A 21,784-nucleotide genomic window follows, 5' to 3' on the forward strand; every position below is an offset into this window, starting at 1 on the left:
AAAGGGCTCTGAAAGGAGGAGCGTTGTGTTCTCCTCCATCAAGCTTCCCTTCTCCTGGAAGGAGCACCTCAGTTTTCCTTTGGGGAACTACCCCATCCTACTCTCCATCTCTGTGGTTTGCACGAAACTGATGCCACCCTCCTCCTCGAGAGGTTGGCTCTGAATTTGAATCAGACTGAGCAGAGTTTTGGTGATTGGTTTAGGAACAGACATGTGACCCAAGCTGAGGACATGAGAATCCACTGCAAGAGTCTGGCTTGAGCTACCAGAAAAGAGGAGCCCCCTCTGTGTGCAAGCATCCCTCAAGTGGTAGAATGTAAGCCTATAGCCACCACTTAGGGGAGCCTGCCTAACAAAGCCAGCACACTGGAAAGCAGAGCTGAAAAAATGGAAAAAGCTTCCTATCATCATTTAAGCCCTTTGGTAAGGTGACCCATTAGTAGGCCCTACCTATTTTTTTTCCCCATGGTGCAAATTTGCCTTTATAACCTGGACTCCTGAATAAAACTTCCGCACACCTGAGAATTCAGCATTTTCTGGGACCCCAGCCCCAGGGAGGCCACAAGCTACTAAAAAGATACTGCAGTCAGCCTGAGCTGCAGGTCCCAGAGAACTACACAGAGTATCGTTCCTTCTCTTTGATTCCAGGGAACATGATGATATACTTATGAAATTCAGGAATTCCAGGATGGGACTACGGACTGGTAATAAGGTTTATTACCCGCTAGGTATGCCATCTGTGATTAAATATGTTAAAATCCTGTGAGGGCTGGGTTTTACTTTAGGAAAAATACATTCTAAATGATTTGAGGACTTTTCCCTTTTAAACAAGTTAATGTGAAAAATACTTTTCAACAACATAGTTGAAGAGGTCAAAGTAAAGAATCAATTTTATACACATAGGAGTTCCCGTCATGGCTCAGCAGTTAATAAATCTGACTAGCATCCATGAGGACACAGGTTCGATCCCTGGCTTCACTCAGTGGGTTAAGGATCCGGTGTTGCTGTGAGCTGTGTAGATTGCAGATGCGGCTCAGATTTGGCATTGCTGTGGCTCTGGTGTAGGCCATCAGCTACAGCTCCGATTTGACCCCTAATCTGGGAAGCTCCATATGCAGCGGGTGCAGCCCTAAAAAAAAAAAAAAAAAAAAAAAAAAAAAAAAAATTGCACACACATATATGTATTTTTAAAGCACACTTTAAAATCTAACATGATGCTGAGCTACGTTAACAGGAGCGTGGCATGAAAAACTGAGTCCCCACGTTCAGCATTAATGAGACGCTTAGTGGCAAAGCTCTCATTCAGTTACCATGCCCAGCTTGGACTTCTGCATCCTGAGAGGATGTGGAAAGCAATTGAAATGATTAAAAGCATGGAAAATCAGGTCTCTGAAGAACGATGAAAGTGGAGTATTTAACCTAAAGAAAAGAAGATTGAAGGGAGAAAATAAATGGTATTTAAGTCTAGAAAGAGTTCTTATAAAGAAAAAGATGGTAGATATTTTCTTGCTCCACCGAGTAGATGTAGAGAAAATTGCCTTAGACTTTTCATTTGTATGAAAGAAGGACTTTTCAAGCAGTTAGGACTCCTGGACTAGGGTGAGAAGTACAGAAAAGAAGTGAGAAGTTGGACTCAATGAACTTTACTATTCCTCTTCACTAAGATTCTGTGATTACTAGCTTGAGAATTTGCTGATCAAAAGAGTTGTGAGACCACGTTGGTGTATGTCTTAAAAGGCAACACGAACAAACACTGGCTGGTTTACTTTAGGTGTAGTTCTGCCCTACAGTTACTTCTAATGCCCATAATGTGCCTGTGAAGAAGCAAATTCTGTGCACGGACAAGCAGCATATCAGGGGGAAAAAATTCTAGTGGTCAAATAATGATAAAACCTAGAATTTCTATTTTTTTATGCCTTCATTTTTGCCGTTAGAAAGCAAATAATTCATTTCTGCAATTAACTGTTTAAGTAACACGAGTCATGGGATAGCTTAGCATTGGTGCCAGTATTTTAAGAGGGGTAGAATTAGGTATATGGGTTCCATATTGAATCAGGAGCATTTAATGTTGGCTCTGGTAGGTATCTGGCTTATTTCCTCCTGTAACTTTACTAGTCTAACTTGAGATCCAGAGACTTCAAACCAAGGCGCAGGAAAAGGAATTTTACTTAGGGAAACAGTTCTAGTTTTATATATGGAAAAGCTATTCCAAAGAACAATAGCTTTGGCATTACTACTGCTTTGATGCATCTAGTCTTATTTTACAAGTTAAGGTTTTAAAAAAAGTAAAGAGCATATGTTGTTCCACTTTCTTCTATACTATTTAGGCCATTACGTTAAGTTCTACTATGCGGCGATTTGGGATGCTTCGTACAAGTTCAAGCTCCTCCGACTCTACTTTTCATGCACCCACATAATTGACTAATTGGCTCCACTGTTGGGTTCTGCTGTTTCCTTGGCCACATTGCTTAAATGCTATAGTCTCTGCATATGACACGCTGGCATTCATCTTCCCTTTATGGAGCCCATGTGGTCGCTTAAAAGTCATTTATCCAGGAGGCTTTCCAATCTTTAAGTGAATCTCTTAATAAAGAGAGGTTGACTGACTTCACAGTCAATTATTCTAAATAAAGTCAAATGATAATTTCTAGATCTATAGTTTTCAAGTTATAGGGAATAACTGGGAAGAGAGGAGAAGAGCAAGTCTGCAAACCTGTTGTTGAAAAGATTGGGGGGAGAGTTTGCTGAAGACGGTGAATTTTGGTAGAAAGGGACCTCACACGCACCCCCCCATCCTCCTTTCCCCAGTGACTGTGCAGCAAAAAAAAAAATCAACTGAGAAACAAAACCAGAGGAGCAATCAAGCCAAACACCTCCTAACATCAACAGCAACAAAACCTAGCTTCCAAAAGGAGTTCACATTATATATTGATTTTCTTTTTTTTAAAAAAAGAGACCTGATTTAGGAACAAGAAGCTAGTTTCTAAGTTTATTTCCACACTTGCCCTCTGACCTCTGTCTTGTTGAAAGATTCAGGGTATCAGATTCTCTGCCATCATCCCCTTTCAACAGAACTTACTGTATTACCCAGCCACCCACCCCCAAATAGGAATGGCTAAAACAGCTGGCTCTTTCACTCTGGGTATACACACACACAAACACAAAGGAGGCACGCACACATGGAGAATATACATCTCTGCATATATAAACACACTTGGGTCATTTATTTTTTTTTAACCGAATAAAGGTCATTAATCACAATACAATTCATTTTTAACAGTCGAGGCTTGACACGAGATCATTCTTTCCAAACAACCCAAAGAGACTAAGCTCCCTTTCATAGCATTGTTTTCTTTCTAAACCTCTGTTGGGTGCATGGCCCCTCTCCACTGGGGACGTGAGGGACAGCGCCACGGAGCAGCCTCGTGGCCCGCATGTCCAAAGATCCGTGTTCTTCCAGGGCGGGAGCTGATGCTACGCATTCACTCATCTCAGGAGGAGGAGATTTTACAGCTGCTGTAGTTCTAACACTAGGCTGTCTCTAGTTAAACCCCCGAAGCAAAGAAAACAAAAATAGTTCCTCCCGTTTCTCAGAAGGTACAGAGAAACAAAGCTCAATGCCTTTAAAAAAAAAAAAAAAATTCCATTTCAATTTAGTTTCATCTGCTCTTTTCTTTTTCTTCGTAAGCTGAGAAGAAAGATTTTTCAAATCATCTTATGCTAGCGAAACCTGTCTTTAGAACGCTTAAGAGAGTCCAGGCTTTTTCTTCTTCATTCCGGCGGAGATAATGAAAAGGCTGGTATAGATTTCTCCTTCCAGCTGACTCGGGGTAGAGGTGTAGAGTAGCAGAGTTACCAAGCCAAGGGCCAGGCAAATGGAAAAGAACGCAGGAGCCCTGTCCACAGTCTACCCACCCTGCTGAGTAACTGGTTAGCTGGTGCCTGAATAGAATGACCTCACTCTTTCTGCTGTTGGTTGCAGGCTTTACTATAAAGCCTGTCCTCGGATTGAGTGGCCCTTTGACCAATCAGGGCCAACCAATGGCTCCCAAACTAGTCTGTCACCTATGACCTGATAGCCTTAAGCAATTAGGCATATTCATATTCTATAAATAAATGATAACCCAATAGAAAAATGGGTAAGGGCAATAAACTGGGAGTTTTTGGAAGAAACCTGAGTATTTAACTTTACAAGTCATTAAGGAAATAAAAAGTAATACAAAAACCCTGACCCATCAGTTTGGCAAAGAGCAAACAAACCAAAAACCCTACCAAAATCAAAATCCAAAAATAAAACTGAAAAATCCTAGTTGTTGGTGAGCATATGAGGAAACAAAAACTCCCATTGTTCGTGAGAGAGTAACTTCGTACAATCTCTTCAAAGAACAATATAGCAGCAGCATCTAGTTAGATAAGAAAAGGCACACATACTGCAACCCAATAACTACAATACTAGATTTGTGCCTTAGAGATAGTTTGTGCTTCACAGATAAGATTATGTATAAAAAGACTATATTTCTTTTTAAAAGACTAGAAGGATGAATGCCAAATTCTTCATAATAGTTGTCACCTAGAGAAGGAAAAGTGATCATGATACTTCAACATATACATATCAGATGCACCCATGGCATATGGAAGTTTCTGGGCCAGAGGTCCAATCTGAGCTGCAGCTGCATCCTACAACACAGCTGCAACGATGCCAGATCCTTAACCCGATGTGCCACAGCAGGAACTACTAACATGATACATGTTTTAATGCACAAGACCACAAAGATCAAAACTGAAGAAAATATGGAAACAATATTTATTATATTTTTCTCTGTAATTTATGTATTTAAATTTTTTTCAAAGGTAAAAAAAGAAAACAGGAAGTTCCTGTCGTGGCTCAGTGGTAACAAATCCAACTAGTGTCCATGGGGATGCAGGTTCGATCTCTGGCCTCGCTCAGTGGGTTAAGGATCTGGCGTTGCTGTGAGCTGTGGTATATGTCTCAGAGGCAGCTCCGATCCCACGTTGCTGTGGCTGTGATGTAGGCCAGCAGCTGTAGCTCTGATTTGACCCCAGCCTGGGAACTTCCATATACCACAGATGCAGCCCTAAAAAGCTTTTAAAAAAAAAAAAAAGGTATCCATCCATACATTTGACTAGTACAGTCAGGATATTTTAGTCCTTCAGTCATTTTCTGATTTGCATCTTTCCAGTCCTGAAGCACATTGGCTTTCCTTTTAAGTACCAACAGCATTCACCACAACTGATTTACCTGCCTAAAGCATGCATACATGGGGGATTGTAGAAGAGGACTAAATCTTTTTTTTTTTTTCTCACAGCATTTTGTAGAGTTGGAAAATAGCCTCTGGGATCATCTAATAAAATCCTTTTATTTCAATGAGGAAATTGAGACCTTGAGAGTCTTGTTCAAATTCATCAGCTAATTAAACATAGAGTAGGGACCCAAATCTGTGACTCCTGGTGTTCCAATAACAAAAGTTTGAAATATGGGAAGTAACGAAGATCCTTTCTACAAAGCCTTCCCTCTGGACAAGCAGGTGCCCACCGCTGGTTTAGTGTTATGGAAATGGCCATTAGGCCAGCAATGCTTGGAAAGACTGGAAGGCAATGAGGGAAACCTCTGGGTGGTCAGCACAGTCTATGAAGCAGTGAAGCAGAGAGGTGAGGGGGATTATTAGAAGTTACAGGTGCCTGAGTATATCCTGGCTCTGTCTCTCTGGATACTTCACCTTGGCTATTATGTAACCTTTCTGTGACTGTAAATGTGAGCAGAGTAGAAGAACCTATTTCAGGGGCTATAAGGAGGGTTGAAAGAGTTAATAATGTCATAGGTGAGAATGGTGTCTGATATGTGTGTTCAACAAACGTTAGCTGTTATTACCACATCATTTGTAGAACAAACTCTTCAGGAAACTGGATATTCAATTAGGACTCTGCCATCTTTGCCCTTAAACCACACAACTATCTCTCAAAGCTGTCATTAGGATCTTCCTTTGTATTTGACTTGGAGAAGTCTCAGTTTTGTAGTTAAGAAAGCAGAATTCAAAAAGGTAAGATCATTTATTTGTCCAGAATGATGTCATAAAGGAATGGTAGTGATTCTATTTTCTATTTTACTCAACACTTATTCTTCCCTTTTGGTACACATGGGGCTATAGGCAGGGGACCCTGAGCAATGAAGTGACCATAGCAGGGGACTCATTCCTTATGGGGTCTTAATGTCCCATACCCAGGTTGTCATGGTGCTCTCCAGTCAGTCACCAGCAGCTTCTTGAGGTTTTTCCAGAAGGAAATGCCTCCCAAATTCCTACAGTCATTTTGACAGAAGTGCCTTGAACGTCAACATGAGATGACGACAGAGTTCTACTCACTGCCAAATCTGTATCTGTTAGACAGAGGAAGTTTCGAAGTCCTAAATCAGACTTTCTTTGCATCTGTTTATTGAAACTCCTGTTGTTGTATATTAATCCTGATGTGCTTTCAGACATCAGTCCATTCACTGGTGGAGAATTCATTCCCAGGGTCTGCAGCAGAGCCAACTATACCTGTTACCAGTGCCTCTTAACCAAATGATGTATTTCTTAAAAGATACATTTTTAAAAATTATTTTTTATTGTTATTTCCCCCAACACACTTCCCCCCCCCCCCCGCCACTGCACAGCATGGGGACCCAGTTATTTCTTAATTTTTTAAAATTTTTTTTGTCTTTTTAGGGCCGCACCCTTGGCATATGGAGGTTCCCAGCTCGGGGCCCGGCCTACGCCACAGCCACAGCAACTCAGGATCCAAGCCGAGTCTGAGACCTACACCACAGCTCATGGCAACACCAGATCCTTAACCCACTGAGCAAGGCTAGGGATTGAACCCTCATCCTCATGGGTATTAGTCGGGTTTGAGCCACGATGGGAACTCCAAAAGATGTGTTTGTATATATAATATTATAAAAGATTTAATAGTGGTTGAAAAAAAGTTTTACACATCTTACGGTAATCTTTCTCATCTATCTCAAAAAAGACCTTCTACTCTCTAAACTTGAGCTCAATTCCTTTGTCAAAGTTATGAGAGTGATTTCATTTGTAGTTTTACTTACTAATTTATTCCACAATTTGGGTGTTAATCTTACTGTCAGATGCACACAATCAACTTTTGGACTCAATTTCTTCCTATGCAGGGGAGAATTTCGATACCAAATTCCCAGTTAATTGCCTCTTTTGCACACACCCACATCTTATTTTCATTTGTGCCTTGCCTAGCCCATCACAACCTATAATTGTCTAGCTAAATAATGCGTTTTTTTGTTGTTGTTGTTTTTTAAGATTCAATGCTTCTAGATACCAAAATGATTTAGATTTAAAGCTACAGAGGATAGTTTCTTGTTATGTGAAGTTACCTGAGATACTCTGAACCCCTTTCATGAGAGAGGGCTGAAGCTGACCGCAGGTTGTTCAGTGTGGAAGCACATGCCACGATGAGTCACTTTCAGCACGCAGCTTTGCAGAAGTGGTGTCCATGCTTCCATCCTATGGTTATTATTCCTTCCCTTTTTGCCATTGTTCTCTTGATCTGGAACGTCCATTTTCTTTTGATGCCCAGCTTTCTGCTACGTTCTGGTTGCCACTCCATGAACCGTAGTTCTCAGGTTTAGTTTTTAAAGATTTCGCCCGCCTGGGTTCTATCCCAGAACTGCTGGGAACAGATCAGGGGTATTTGGGTTTTCAAAAACTCTTTAGGACATTCTGATGCTCAACCGGAATTGAGAACCATGGCCTTATTGGCAAATAAGGTTAGAAATCTTTGTTTAAAAATAATTGAAAGCCACCCAAACTGTCGTAACAAAAAAGAGAGAAATTCACCACAAGAAAGCAGGAGAACCTTACGGAGCCCAAGGGCATGAGATCTGTCTGGGCTTCTAAAGAGAGCCGAGCCTGGAACTAGAGCACTGACAAGGAGCCAGCCTGCAAGTCCCTGCTCCCCAGGTGCCTCCCTGTTTGCCTAGCCCCCTTCTGAAACTTGTGGACACAGACCTCTGCTTCTCTTTCTAGATATACTTCCTCCTTTGTCTCTTTCTCAGCTGGCCTCTTGCACTGCTAAGTAAGCCCACGTCCACACATGGTAGCCTCCTCAGTACTTAAGTTTACCTGTCCTCAGTTCAGCTGACCAATTCCGGCTGGCCGGCATCTCTCAATATAAATTCCTGGGAGAGCGGATGGGCTTAGCACGGGTGATGTCTGCCCTTTGCCAGTCTGATCACATGGTTCAAACATGGCTGCCAAGGGTCCAGCCCTGTGTGACTTCAGACTGAAGGCTGCTCAGATATCTCAAAGTGTTTCTCTGCACTTGCCTTATTTTCACTCTCCATCCTCCCCCAGGGTCAGTAGCAGATAACCTTTATTTTTGATTTCAGCTTGATTGTCAATCTTTTCTCATGTAAGGAAGCTGAGATGCAGCGACTTCCACAGGTCGGGGTGATTTAACATTGCAGATGCCACTAAGGCAAACACAGAGTATAATGTCCTCTGTTCCTGGTTCTCCCTCTTATAAATATGCATCAGTTTAAATGTTGAGAAAATTAGACCCTTGGGAAATCCGCTTCTCCCACGTAGTAATAGTTGAAAAGTAGTAGAGTAAGATAGCAATTGAATGGCATAGTCATTTTGTATAATATATATAATTTTAATCATCAAAATAAAGAATGTTTCAAGGCATTGGGGTAGTTTATCGTAGACAATGCTGAGATATGACCTTATAATAATCTTTTACAGAAAAGACTCCAGCTTTTTCTTTGTCGACATAAGAGTTAAAAAAAAAAAAGGAAATGCTTTTAGGAAGAATAGAACATAGTGCCTGGCAAAGGAATAGTATTCAGTAATGTTTTACCAATAGTGTTTACTTAGAAATATTTATTAGAAAAAGCTTCCAGGTAGTGTTGAAACATTGGAGTGAGTTACCAAGGAGAGTACATAAGCCTTCATTCTTTCCCCTTTTTATCATCTTACCACCATCTTATCTATATGGGATAGCCAGAGATGCCCATGATATCTGGCTGTCTAAGAAAACAGAATTTGGATGGGGAAATAAATGGAAGTGGGGGATAACTCTCCTACCTTTGGTGTTTAGGATCTCCACCTGCTCTCACTCACCCCACTTCATTTTTATAGAGTAAGAATAAAGAAGGAGGGCTCACCGGCTTTGTTTTATTGCTGAGTAAACAGAGGGGCAGCCATTCCTGCAATGAAAAAATTCTAATTTTGCTAATATTTCCACCTTCAGGGAAGGTGCAGAGTGACAGTTCCCACATATCATTGTCACTTAATCTTGTGGATATCACTGAGATGAACTCAGCAGATAGAATGTTAAGATAGAGCACAATATGAATGACTGAATTAGAACTGAAAATGAATTTGGTCTCTTTAAAGGCTAACAAGAACCAAGGTGACTGTATTTCAGGAAATTGTAATGTGAAAAAAAATTCACAGTGGATCAAATAAATCATAGAAACTTGTATTAGTGAAGGTTGAGCTGTAAGTATGATATAATAGGAAAAATAAAAACTGAAAGTGATAGTTGATAATTGTTACTTATCAGAGTAGCCTCATCATTAGATGACATTGCGTCATTTCTAGACGAACTGGCAATTCCTGGAACATATCTCACTGCATGAAAGTAGTTAGGGTCTTTCTGTAAAGCTTTGCAGAAGTCTCAGCTTTAACGTCTTTGGCCGAAGCTACAATAAAAATAATCTGCAAGAGTGTTTCCGAGTAATTTGTAAGCTTATGATAAATACTGTGTTATCTGGGGCTCTTGGTTGTAAAAAGCAGATCCAGTGGAATCTATTGGTAACGTAATTGGGAAATCTAAGGGGGTGGATCTAATGATGTTATTGTTTCTACTGATATTTTGATCTCTCTGTTCTGCCTTTCTTCTGGAGGTTTTATGCTCAGCAGGTTTTGCCACATGATGATAAAGGGGCTCCCTTGGAACTTACCACTTAGGACCTCAAAAGGCATGAGGTCATTTTTCGTTCTGCTTTTATGTCAGTACCCCCCCCCCAAAAAAAATCCAATTGGCCCACTAGATCACTTGCCTACTCCTGTGGCAGAAAAGCAAGAGCCCTGAAGTTGGGCTGGACAGTTCTCTAAAGGAAGAAAGGTTTCTGTTACCAGAAATGGGAGAAGGGGTGTTGAGTAGGCAGAAAGAACAGATGCACACCCATACATTACACAATTGCATGCCAGGCACTTTCACATCCTTGGCAAAAAAAAAAAAAAAGCCTTCACTAATGAAAAAATACATGACAACTTGAAATATTACAAGTAGTGAAAGAAAAAAAAAAATTGAGAAGCTTTTTAGTATTCTCTCCAGTGTCCCAAGGTTACAACTAATTATTGCTTCCTCTTTCCTTCTAAATATTTGTCTCAGCACTCTGCTCTGTCACTTGGTTATCTTCCTTCTACAGATCTATCTTCCTGAAATAGGGTGTGAATATTTGAAGCAAGAATTTTGTCTTTGATCTCTTTATCTGCAGTGCCGAGCTCAGTGCCTGGGAAACAGAAGCCACTTGATGCTTACGGAATGGAATCGGATTCTATCATATGTAGTGCTTAAATTAGGAAAACAAGAATAATAATAATAAAGTTTGCTAGACTAGAGCGCTGGGGAGAAGTTCCGATTCTTTGTGAAGGAAGGTTTTCCCTGAACCAGTTTTGGCTACTCCCCTCTTCCTCATCATTCCACCCATCAGGTGGAGTGGCTCACCTGATGGGTGAGCCTCAGGTAAGGAAGGAACTTCTCACATCCAGGTATGATCTTCTGCCAGCCACAGAGGCATGGGAGACAGCGCCTAATCCAGTTTTGGGGGAAGGCCCCAGGTGCTAGGCACCCAAACCATGTCTTTCACTGCTTCTCTTTCTTTTGCTGGGTTCAGAATTCAGGTGTGGGAAGAGTGTATAACTTAATGGTTCCCTCAGGTCTCACAAAAGAATTTAGAAAGGTCCTACGTTTGTCTTTAGAGAATAGATTTAAAACACAACTATCTTGGCATTTTATATATTAATTATTTGTATCCCATCTTTTTCCAAAAGAAATTTAAGGTGGCTTCATCTCTGACCTGGTAAGCTACTCCATGACATTCAAAAGCCACAAGAATTTTCCGAGACACCCTGAAGCCCAGCATCATTTGACATGGTTTCCTAGCCTAGATTTTAATCTGGAAGTCACTGATTCCTTTTGCTGCTGGTGTTCTTAGATTTAAAAAGATCCTGTTCCTCCTCCTCTATTCCCCCTGATGGTGAAAAGCTCTACCAGCTACACCATTACCAAACCAAAACCCGGGAATAACTCAGACTGCCTTTCCTCTCTGCCACCCCTTCCCCAAACATCCACTCTGTCATCAAGATTTCCTCCTTGCTACCTTTCATATCCAGCCCTACATCCCGTGTCTAGGTTTACACCTTGGATTTTCACTCTCCTGGACCCATCCTCCTTTGCCCCTTTTCCAGACTGTGGCCAAAGTGTTCCTTCTAATGCAGCAGTGTGATTGTATTACTCCTGTGTTTGAAATTTCTCAGCATTTTTTTACTGCCTCTAGGATTTAGCCCAAGAGCATCCATCCAGGGACCTCAAGGCTCTGGCAGCTGCTGAGTTCTCCAGCCATGTCTCTGAATGGTTTCTCTCCCGGCCTCACTTCTCTATCACCCCTCCTCTTCCAAAACACATACACTAGAGCCATTGTGAAGTACTCAGAGTACCTCGCATGGAACTAGGCTTTCGCATTTGGGGGTTGCTTTGGCTGCTCTTCTGCCTATAATTTACCCCTTCCAGCCTCCCTCTGCCCCCAAACCAGCTCAACTTTCAAGCCTCAACCCAAGCGCCACTTCCCCTCTGAAGTCTTTTTGACAACATAGGAAAAATCCTCAGGAAAAATCCAGCACTCTCTTCCATGTGTCTTTTTCTATGTCTTGTACTCCTTAACACATTTTTTTTTTCATGAATTGTCTGCAACAGTCTGCTTCCAATAGACTAAGAAAGATCCTAGGGACTAAGTCCAAGTCATGACCCTTTTGTTGTCTGACACTGTAGCAATAGTCTGTAAATGTTTGTTGACTAAATGCATGTTCATGTGCATGAAAGAAAAGCAGTTCAGGAATTTTTATTAGCAGTATTTCTTTACTTCCTGAAACTTTGAGAATATAGAATTAGCTGCTCCCACAAAGTGGTTGGGGAGGCGGTCTGTATTGTAAAGATCTGGCTTTTAAGAAGCAGGCTTGTGAAAGGCAGCAGGCTCTGCCTACAGTAATTTCAGCTACTGATGTTAGCAGCCTTTGTTTCTTGTAGGGTTCAGAGGGCTGTTGGCCACTTTGGGTCTTTATCTTACAAACACCCACACACACGGAAAGACTGCATAGAAATCCAAGCAGAGACTATCTGTGTGAATTGAGAGAGGGTTTAAGGCTTTAGAGAATCTCATCTTTCTGGAGTAGTTTAACTATGCATCTCCCTGGAGTAGGATAGAAAAATGAATTGGTTCAAAATTCCATCCAGGCTCTGAAAAGCAAAAGGCCGAGAGAGAAGTTGAAAAGCAAATGCTGCTGGTAAAGTCAGCAAGGATTTACTAAGTGACCATTACATGGCTTGTGCTGTGGGAGGGCCCAGCCCAAAGTTAGTTAAAAAGAACATTCCTCAAAGAGTTTACAGTCCAAAATTAATAATGTCCCTAAAACGAATATAACTTCTGTGATAGGTTCTGATGAGAAATGGAGACTACTTTTATTTTTTAATTATATGAAAATATAAACTACTTTGCAAAGCACAGACTATTTTCTTACAGTTTACAATGGTTGAAAAGTGAAGAGTCCAAGGTATGTTCATGTTCTAAATCAGAGGTTGCAGGCTGGACCAGAGTCATATGATATTTTCAAATTCAAGAAATTTTTAATAAAAGTTAAGATTTATTATTTGTGGTTTCTTGGGAGAAACGTGTACAGAGACTTTCAACATTGGATAAGTGGATTCTTACAGAAACACAAAGAATATTTAGCTCACTTGTGAGTTTCTAGGCATAATGCATGGGTTTGTTTAAAAACAACAGATACCACCCCCTAGCCCCCCGCAAAAGCAATTGAGGATTAATATTGCCTTTGTTTCATTGTTTCATAGTTTAGGTCTGGGATCCACAAACCTTTTCTGTAAAGGGCCAGATGATAAAAATTTGAAGCTTTTCATGGTAGATCACATGGTCTTTGGTACAGCTACTCAACGCTGCCATTGTCGTGTGAAAACAGCCATAGACAAGTTCATAGCCCATGAACGGATGGGCATGCCTGTGTTCTAATAAAACTTTATTTGTAAACACAGACATTTGAATTTCATATAATTTTCATGTTGCAAAATAGTGTTTTTCCTTTGTCCTTTCCGCCAACAGTTTAAAGAAATGTAAAAATTATTCTTAGCTCATGAGCCATGCAAAAACAGGAGGCAGATCACATTTGGCCCACAGGCCAAATGGACATTTGGATGATTATCATTATAAAATTTTGGTCCCAGGCTTTTTAGCCCTGACTAACCCCAAAGAAACAAGCTAGGATGTTCTGTCCTCCGTGTAGTGCCAGGAATTCTCCTTTCCTCACTTTTTCATATTCAGAGGAAGCTGGGTTGATGTCCCACTTGAACATGCCAGAGCCAAGTTGCTCACTTTGCATTTCCCGAAACCTCTAAGGCTAGTCTGAGTTTCCCATAGCTCAGGTGATGAGTGAGCCTTGTGTTTTCCACGAGGAACTCTATCCCTTAAGCATCTGTATCCCAGTCATACTTATGCATGGAAAAGGCTAAGTAAAATCTATTAATATCCTAGCTAGAACGAAAACTATAAAATTACACATATATGCAAGCTTGTGTATATTCTGCAGTTCAAAGTGTAGTCAGCAAAAAAAAGCCTGCATGCTATTGCACTGGGAGGAAATCGGTGTCTTTGAAATCAAATACCCTGCCATTGGCATATCCAGGCTTGAAACCCGGCTGCAGCTTTTAGCTTCCACCACATGTTTACATTGGAAATCTCTCTGTGCGCGTATAGAGTTTGTTCTCTTATGAAATCATGTCTCTAGGGAAGGATAATTTAAAGCCATTTCCGTTTGTTATGTCTGAGCTGAACTAGACTATTAGGGCTTGTTAACGCTGGATAAACTTGAGCCCTATAACTGCCTTCATCTGCAGATTATAGAATCTGTCCAACAAATTGCATTCTGATGTTTTCAGATGAAGGCTAAGCAAGCAAGGGCCTTTTAATTTATATTCTATCACCATGGTTGTCTGAGGAATCACGGTGTTGACTTTCATGCCTACTTGGTAGAGTATAGATGATATAAGTCTCGAACGGGCCAAATCCAGACATAATTGAGACACTAAACTACATCTGTATGCTGCTACAGCCGAGCACACAAGGCTGGCAGTCAGAAAGCTGCTGGCTAAGCATCTTTCTTCAGAGTATCTACCCCCACCCCAACCAATCTTAGCATAAATCAGTGTTAGGTCCCCTGAAATATCGTGTGTGGTCTGCATTTAGAAATTTCATTTGAAAATTATATCGTGGCAACCATGAGACAGATGGATAAAGTAAAACAAGTTTTCTTTAGGCTCACGTAAGTAAATAGAATTAAGTGAAGATAGACGGGTTCCCTGATTTAGTGAAGGGGAGGTGATGGTTGCCCTGGGGATTTCACCCCCTTCACCTCCATTCATCAAGCCTGTGGAACACACTGACTGTAATGCTTACATTCAAGTGTTTGGCTGATTATCATTCTCCATTTTAGAAAGTGGGATATGAGAAGATAGGAATTGCCTCTGTTTGACTTCTTTAAAAAAAAAAAAAAAAACCTAGCAGAACTGCCAGTACGGTCTCAATAAAGTCAATAGGATGGCTCTGGGCAGCAGGGTGACCAGGCAATAGGTGACCCCGAATCCTAGAAGAGGAATCATTCCTTCATGACTCCAACTGTATTAACAGGGTCTCCATTGAATTTAGTTCAGCAAAGTTGTGGAAGGCACTGTCCTAAGCCCGGAGGCCGGGGATGGGGTAGGGAAGGGGTATAGAGACAAGCAAGACATGGACCCTCTCAAAATGTAACTGTGTTTGGAAATCACCCTAATCAGGACCAGATTCAAAGAAGGCCGGGAAAGAAGGGGAGACACCAGAGAGTAATGCTCAAATTGGCTTTGGGTGAGAAATCAGGCTCTAGCCAGCGGGAGGGAAAATCTGCTGGACTAAAGGAACGGCATGAACAAAATTCCAAAAGTAGAAAAGTTGAGGAGGGGTTCAAGGAGTAAGCCCTCCCAGAGCTTCCTTCCTTCTCTCTTTCCTTTCTTTGATAATTAGTTAATGAAAGCCTGTGGTAAACCAAACAGATATGGTCCCTGTCCCCACACAGCTTACAGTCTAGAGGAGCAGACAGCCATGGATCAAGGAAGCCCAAAGTAAATGAGATTATAGCTGTGATCCTTACCTCCAAGGAGAGGGATGCATTGGCTAAGAGAGAGCATTGCGGGAGAATTCAGCATACTTTCCAGGGCTTTGCAGAAGAGCTGTCCTGTTGCGTGAAAGGAGAGTAGCCATTGGTTGGAAGAGGGCATTGCATGATGTTGGAGTGCACTCTGCACATGCAAGAGACTGTGAGAGTTACGATATATGTGGCATTAGCTGTGGCCACCAGAGAGTCAGAGAGCAGAGTGGGGGTTTTGTCTTTGTTCTAAAAAAATAGGAGGAGTTCCCATCGTGGCTCAGTGATTAATGAACCCGACTAGTATCCATGAGGCTGCGGGTTTGATCCCTGGCCTCACTCAGTGGGTTAAGGATCCGGTGTTGCCTCCAGCTGTGGTATAGGTCACAGAATTGGCTTGGATCCTGCGTCACTGTGGCTGTGGTGTAGGCCGGCGGCTACAGCTCCAATTCAACCCCTAGCCTGGGAACCTCCACATACTTCGGGTGTGGCCCTAAAAAGACAAAGACTGGAAAAATAAATAAATATAACAAAGGGAAGCAATTGATTTGTTCCAAGCAACGAATGGGATGAGGTGATGAGGTGCGCTTTTGGGCAAGATCACCCTGAGAATGAATTAGCGGTGCAGAGAGGGGGCGGGGAGTCCTGCTGGGAGAGAGATGGCAGTTTTCCGGGGCAGGATGTGGGGGGATGCTGGTTGTTTGCACTGAGGTAATGGTGGCACGATGAAGAGAAGGGAGTGAATTCCAGGGCTGATGATGACCTTGGCCTTGGAGATGTTGAGTTTGAATGCCTGTGAGACACTGCGAAGATAGCCCAGGGAAAACTGTAAGAGTCTGAACCTCAGTGCAAAGGTCTGGGCTGGAGAGAAACACTGGAGGGTCATTTTCCTATAGGTGGTAATGAACCATGAGTGTGGGTAAATAAATGAAATTGAATGAATGAATTAATGAATGAGAATGGGAGAGGAGAGAGCACAGAGGAAGAAAAGGGCCTAAACAACTGTGTGGGGCTGTAGTTTTATAACCTCCGGTTGTCACGTGTGAGGATGCCGAGGTGAGTTTCTGGTCCCACGGCTAGCTCTCATGTGGACACATTGGGAGAGCTGACAAGAAGCCAGGAAGTGACAGGCACCCCCTTGCCCACCAGGAGACACTTTTCCTAACCCTTCCAGCTTACGAGTGGATGGGTGCTAAGAGCTCACAGAGAAGGTGTATTTGCTTGGACTGTCAAACACTGTTGCCCAGAGAAAGACCTAGCTTCCTAGGCTGATGCCATCAATGACTCTGGTTGAGTAGGGTCTTTTCTGAGACAGTATGTCCACTGGGACCTTGGGTTTCCGGGACAGGGTTCCCTGACTTCTGCCTTGGGCACACATCCAGGGACTCTTCCCTACTCTCCCCCCATCCCACTCGCCAGGCACTGAGAGGCAGGACTGCCCACCTTGTTGTCATCTGGAGGGGTCTGGGACTTCAGAGAAGGAGCTCCAGGGGATTCTGGGACACCTACAACACAAGCCCCCTGGGGTTCTTCTAGGTCTGCACCTGAATCCATTCACCTGCTTTTAATCTTCCCTGAGGACCCCAAGGATTGGCTTGCCTGTGTCCCTTGATTTTAACCACAAACAGGTAGGACTCTGGCGGGGGGTCGGGGGGGGACCCAGACAGAGGGATATAATGGGGAAGGGGGGCATGGCAGAGTTTTTCCCCATGTTTAGCCTGTAGTCGTAAAACTTTTCCACATCCTTCTAGTTCCTGAAGCAAGCACACAGCTCTTTGGAAGTTTCAGAGGGTTTTTATGACTAGCGATGTCAGAAAGCAGATTAAGAACAAAGCAACCCCCTCTGGGCCTCTTCGCTGGCCTCTCCTTGTTCTGCTTGGTTTTCCTTAGACACAGGTCCCACTTTCGGAGGTCAGTCCTGGTTTACGCCTGGTGTCTTGGCATGATTGCCAGGAGCCCCTCCTTCCCCTTCGAAAACATTGAGAAGAAAAATTATGGCCACTCTGTTCAACCCCCAGAGAAGATATAGCGATGTCTTGGCAGGGATGGTGGATTCACAAAGGATTGGAATCATCTTTATCTGCATTTTAGTGAGCCAGCAGAATAGCTTTCGTGGTGTTTTGTCCCAGCAGGTGGACTGGGCCTCTCAGTATGTAGGCGAAGGGGATGCGGGAGTGAAGCGGGAGACGCATGTGAAGTACTGAAACTGGGGTATGGGGCTGAGGGATGTGTCTGTCTTTTCTTCTGCCCCCCGCTTCCCTCCCTCTCTCCCTCCCTTCACAACCCAGTCTGCTCATGGGAGACTCTGACTGGCACTTGCACGAGCTTCCAAGTAGCTCTGGCGGTTAGCAGAGGGGATAATAATTTGGAGGCAGACATGGGGCCAGGTTACAGTAGAACAGAGAGTGGGGTGTTGAGAGTGGGGTGTTGAGTGGACCACTGTTATCTGGTTGTTGCAGCAAAAGGGGAGAGAAGTACAGAATTGTCAACATCCCCCTTTAAAATTTTTCTGAAAAGTCACTTTGGGGAAATGGTTTCAGGAAGCCTTTTCCTGTGTCCATAGAGCTACGCTTCTCTTACCAGGTTTCTAGGCAGCTTAAGCCCCCCCAACTGGAGTAACCATGTGTACTTGGAGTTCCCATTATAGCTCAGTGGGTTAAGAACCCAACTAGTGGAGTTCCCGTCGTGGCGCAGTGGTTAACGAATCCGACTAGGAACCATGAGGTTGCGGGTTCGGTCCCTGGCCTTGCTCCGTGGGTTAAGGATCCGGCGTTGCCGTGAGCTGTGGTGTGGGTCGCAGACATGGCTCGGATCCTGCGTTGCTGTGGCTCTGGCGTAGGCCGGTGGCTACAGCTCTGATTTGACCCCTAGCCTGGGTACCTCCATATGCCGTGGGAGCAGCCCTAGAAAAGGCAAAAAGACAAAAAAAAAAAAAAAAAAAAGAACCCGACTAGTATCCATGAGGACGGAGGTTCAATCCCTGGCCTCGCTCAGTGAGTTAAGGATCCAGCAGAGCCATGAGCTGTAGTGGTAGGTCGAAGATGCCGCTCAGATCCCGTGTTGCCATGCCTGTGGTGTAGGCCAGCAGCTGCAGCTCTGAATCGACCCCTGGCTGGGGAACTTCCACATGCAGCCCTAAAAAAGAAAAAAAAAAAAAAATCACATGTACTCAATATAAGAACCACCTATGGTGTTAAACAAACAAACAAATGTGTGATCTTTTCTCAACACCATTTCCATGAAACAAACAAACAAAAATATTTAGAATTGTTGACTAGTGATAACGTTTTCTCAACAAAGAGATTGCTTATAAAAGTAATAATGTTGGAAAAAGGAGCCATGGTCACTACTGGTTTTGGTCTCCATAGGTGTTGTGTCTATTATAAGAACTTTTGCATCTTTCAATAGTGTTTTAAACTAGAGAAATGAAATCTATTGCTTCTGGGCACTCAGAGGCCCAGAAGCCGAAAACTTTATGCTGCCTGGTAAAGAAGATGAGTCGGGTTTGCCAGCTAGCCTCTGGAATCACTTATGATTTGAGGAAGAAAAGGAAAACTCAGTGATGGGTTCAGGACTGAATTTTGAATCTGGAGCCCCGTATCGAGCTCTGAGGTCTGGAATGCCTTGGTGTGAGCTGCTGTGTCTCAGTGGGACTCAGTTTCCTTTTCTGTCAATGGAGAAGGTAATCCCAGTATTGTTCATATCTCAGACCTTTCACCATTTAGGAAAAATTCCAGTAAAGGGAGTGAGCTTTCTGATTGTGGCAGGGACCGTGATGTACCATGCAGAGGACTTGGGCTCATCATTGGAGGGATGCAGGCAGTGGCCCAATGGTCCCTGCTCAGAATGGTGCTCCTGCTTTGTTGAGACAAGTGTAGATATGTTTTTACTTCCCATGTCTTATTTTGTCTATTTCTGGCCACACAACTTTTTTTTGGGGGGGGGGATTAACTCTTTGGATTGCATAAAGATAACATGCATATAAATTTTATTGTGTGGTAGTTTACCTCCAATATCCTCCAAGTCAGTTGAGCATTCTCAATAAAGAACAACACTATTAGTTAGAGTGGCTACATGCGTACAATATTCCATAAAATAGCTGTGCCATAACCCATGTATGCATTTTCTGATTGTTGGTAATTTAAGTTTTTACTGTTTTTTTTTTTTTTTCTATCATAAAAAAGCATTGTGGAGCTCCCTGGTGGCTCAGTGGGTTAAGGATCCAGCACTGTCACTGCCGTGGCTCAGGTCACTGCTGCAGCACAGATTTGATCCCTAGCTTGGGAACTTCTGCATGCTGTAGGCACAGCAAAAAGAAAAAAAAAAAAAAGCCTTGTAATTAACATCCTTTTCCATACAATTACCAAACCTGTCTAATTATCTCCTTAAGATACATTCTTGAAGTGATATGGATGGATTATGTGCACGTTTCTGTTTTTATATGAATTGCCAAGCTACCTGTGAGGAAGGTATCAATTTGCATGCCTACACTGGGGGTTGTAGGTTTTTTGTTTTGTTTTGTTTTTCAGTCTTTGTGAATCTCATGTGAAAATGATATCTTGCTGTTGATTATATTTGCTCTACTTTGATTGAGCATCTTTTGTGTGTTTATTGCCTGTTTGTATTTTTCCTATTGTGACTGGCTTGTTTAGTCCAGTCTGGAAACTCTTGTACGGTTATGGTCTGGTTGGTCCATGGAATGCAGGATGTGGGCTATAAATTATTCCTCAGTTAGATTGCGTGATATGAAAGCCTATAGTAAAGAAAATTGTTAAAACCATTAGAAAAATATTTTAAGAGTATTCTATTTTATGATTAACTATGCAGTGGCGTTTAAGTGTCCTTAACAAAAGAAGAAATTCACCAGTGCTAATTGGCGACGCCAGTCCTAGAGAAGTTGGGTCAGGGCTGTGCCCCTCTGCAGTGGCTCAGGCGAGTAATGATGGAATTCTTGGAAACGTCTCCAAATTCACCCCACCCTGCAGCCAAGCGTACCCCCACCTGCTCGCTGATGCCATGGGCTGCGCCAAGGTTTATGATGCATCTGAAGTTTTACTGCATCCTTCCTCCTGCTCACGAAAAAACACGGTGGGGGCGGGGGAGGAGAGGAAAACAGAACCCACCAAGAGAAACAGGCAGACCTGTCCGAGAGAAAGGGAACTGGCTACTCTGTGGGGGCAGCGGGAGAGTGAGCTACAAAAGACATAAAGCACACCTCGCTCTAATCCCTTCCATCCGCCCTGAGCCCCCAGAAAGCTCATAAAGTCTCCCTTTCTGGGTGATTGGATTCCTTTCGCTCATGGGCAGGCAGAGTGTTTTTGTTGTTTGCAGAGAAGGTAGGGCGGGGGAAGGGGGTGGTTGCAGAAAAAGGAGAATGGCCATAGAGGGAGGAGAATGACCTACCGTCCCCCCTTAGCCTTGCTTCAAGGTGGTGAGCAGTAAACAAAAACAGCTGCTGCCCGAAGACACATGGGGACTGGGCAGCCAGGCCAGTCGCTGCCCCATAAGCAGGACCCAGCAATGCCTGCGGGAAGCCAGGCCTATCTGCGGGTTTTTTTTTTTTTTTTTTTTTTCTTCACCTTTCGAGGGCTCCTCTTGGCCAACTCAAAGAAATCATTTTGAATGCTGCTGGCAAAAATGTTGCTGAAAGTGGTGTGTGGTGGGTGGTGTGTTTTTTCTCTCTCTAAAAAGAGTAGTTGTTCTCTGCCAGTAGTTAGAAGCTGGAACTGTCTGTTCTTTTTGTTTGAAGTAGAGACTTGGATGCCAGTCCTTTCAGAGTCTAGAAGGAGAAAGAAAGGAAAAAAAAAAAAAAATCCTCGGGTTTGCCTTTGGCCTGGGTAGTCTTTGCTTGTTTGCTTTTGACCTTCTTCCATGTTCGTAGGCTTGCAGGGGAGCCCTGGTCAGCCCGGGCTAGGCTGCTGGGTGTCCCAACAATAAACCCTCAATTCAAAAGAAAAATTCTTTGGCATTTAAAAGAGGCTCCTCAAATATGTCTAGGCTTGCTCGTTTTCCAACTCCAGGTGAAGGCGGAAGAGAAAAAGCACTTAGTTATCCTGTGGCCCAACCCCTCTTCTCTGCCTTCTCTTTGCTCCTTCAGGCCTTCTCTTCTCCCCCCCCCCCCAACACACTTCCCCTCAGAGCTGCCCTGTAGGCTACTCCGCCTCTACGGGTGCCACTCCCTCTCCTGGAATGCTTTCTCCCCACCCTTCCCCGGGGAAGACCCCCCCTCGGCTTACCGGGCTGAGCCTCCCTTCCATTAGCGGACAGCCTTGAAAGCAGGGCTC

The 21,784-nt window shown here is 43.2% G+C and overlaps 1 protein-coding gene and 1 long non-coding RNA gene across 32 annotated transcripts in view; both read left to right on the forward strand.

Moving 5' to 3' along the window:
* Window positions 1–21,784, forward strand: part of RAD51B (RAD51 paralog B) — a 790,317-nt gene that overhangs the window by 460,575 nt on the left and 307,958 nt on the right. The gene's annotated exons all lie outside the window — the stretch shown is intronic.
* Window positions 649–14,654, forward strand: LOC146401815 (uncharacterized). Its single transcript, XR_014811044.1, has 2 exons — window positions 649–728; window positions 10,535–14,654. It is a non-coding gene; the product is annotated as an uncharacterized LOC146401815 (long non-coding RNA).

The sequence above is a fragment of the Sus scrofa genome, chromosome 7, assembly GCF_054392235.1.
Source record: "Sus scrofa isolate SSC_HxYL_T2T_F1_AM1 chromosome 7, Sscrofa_HxYL_maternal_Yorkshire_Landrace_v2.0, whole genome shotgun sequence".
NCBI lineage: Eukaryota > Metazoa > Chordata > Mammalia > Artiodactyla > Suidae > Sus > Sus scrofa.